Genomic DNA, 1,574 nt, shown 5'->3' on the forward strand with positions numbered 1-1,574 from the left:
AACAACCTGTTGGGTGTGTAGATGAGGTTGCAAAATACTTGATGGAGAATATTGAAGGGGAAAATGACAAAACCTTTAATATACTGGCTTGGTGGAAGTATAATACTAATAAGTATAGTATACTATCTCGACTGGCACAAGATGTGTTGGCTGTACCTGTTTCTACTATGGCTTCTGAGTCAACATTTAGTACAGGAGGACGTATACTAGACCCATTCCGTAGTTCACTTGCCCCTGAGATGGTATAATCTCTCATATGTACTCAAAATTGGCTTCAATCTTCAGTGCAAATTTCACTTCGACAAGCCATGGATGATGTTGAGCTATTTGAAGATTATGGAAAATGTAATGTTCTAACTTGTGCTTTAACTGAAATTTAATATATCTTGTTAGTGCATTAAATAGAATTTAATATATATTGTTGTTCTAAAATGTTTTGAAGCTTTTTTGGAAGCGAAGTTAGCTTCACCTTTAGCAGCATCACCTTCACCATCAAGCACTGTTACAAATCTTGACTGATCTGCCTACATACATTGGTGATTTTTTCTTGGATTCTGTTTGTGTTAGGATTAATTAATATGATATTAGATTATCTTAGTGTGGTTCAACTAGTTGCATCCATTTAGAATTTAAAAGAATATTTCTTTTTTGCAGCAACCCCATGTGTATGAAGCCAAGTTTAATGTTGGAGCTTGAAGAAGTGCTTACATGCAGGATTACTGAAAAGAAACTTTTTTTTTTACAACTAAGCATTCTGTCCAGCAATGGATTACTATAATCTGTTTCACGACTAAGCATTTTGTTGTAATGTAAAGCTTTAGATATCTTGCCATAGTTTTTCATTTCCAGCTCTTTAGTGCTTGTGTTGGTTTTTATGCATTTGTTTTGCTTTCTCAAAGTTCTAACACTGTTTGGAGAGTTCACAATAGAATGAAATGAATTAGAGTGGATAGGTTATAAATGAATGGAATGTGGAGGACTATATTATTTTCTTTTGTTTGGTGTGTTTTGGAGTTGCATAAGAGAAGGAATGGAAAGAAGAGATATCATACTTGCACCTCTGATGGTTCAGTGAAGATATTGTTGGTTTTGTGTTTTTATTGTGTATATCCATTTAATAGTCATAAATGTGGCTTGCTAAGGAGATTTTAGCTTTTATTTTCATAATTTTTTTTAAAAATAATTTGATATTGGATTTTTTTTTAAATAGTATAATTTTTTTTAAAAATGATTTGGTATTGGATTTTTTTTTTTTAATGAGAGATTATTATCACAAAAAAGAATATAGTAACTAAATGCTCATGGAAAACAAGTAGCAGCAGGAAAAAAAAAAAAAAAAAAAAAAAAAAAAAAAAAAAAAAAAAAAAAAAAAAAAACCAAGACCTGACCCGAGACCCGAAAAACCAACCCGATTTTAGACCCGATTTTCCGAATCGGGTCGGTTTTTAGACAGACAAACCCGATTTCTGTTGGGTCGGGTTTCGGGTCACAGTAAACCCGACCTGACCCAACCCAATATCAGTCCTAGTCTGAACCACCACCTCAATGTGGGCCACCTCCACAAAGCAATCTCC

General features: G+C 33.4%; 1 long non-coding RNA gene across 1 annotated transcript; it reads left to right on the top strand.

Moving 5' to 3' along the window:
• Positions 1–287: 287 nt before the first annotated feature.
• Positions 288–1,118, top strand: LOC115959349. Its single transcript, XR_004084853.1, has 3 exons — positions 288–345; positions 443–536; positions 655–1,118. It is a non-coding gene; the product is annotated as an uncharacterized LOC115959349 (long non-coding RNA).
• The last annotated feature ends 456 nt before the right edge of the window (positions 1,119–1,574 follow it).

The sequence above is a fragment of the Quercus lobata genome, chromosome 9 (genome assembly GCF_001633185.2).
Source record: "Quercus lobata isolate SW786 chromosome 9, ValleyOak3.0 Primary Assembly, whole genome shotgun sequence".
In the NCBI taxonomy this organism is placed as follows: domain Eukaryota; kingdom Viridiplantae; phylum Streptophyta; class Magnoliopsida; order Fagales; family Fagaceae; genus Quercus; species Quercus lobata.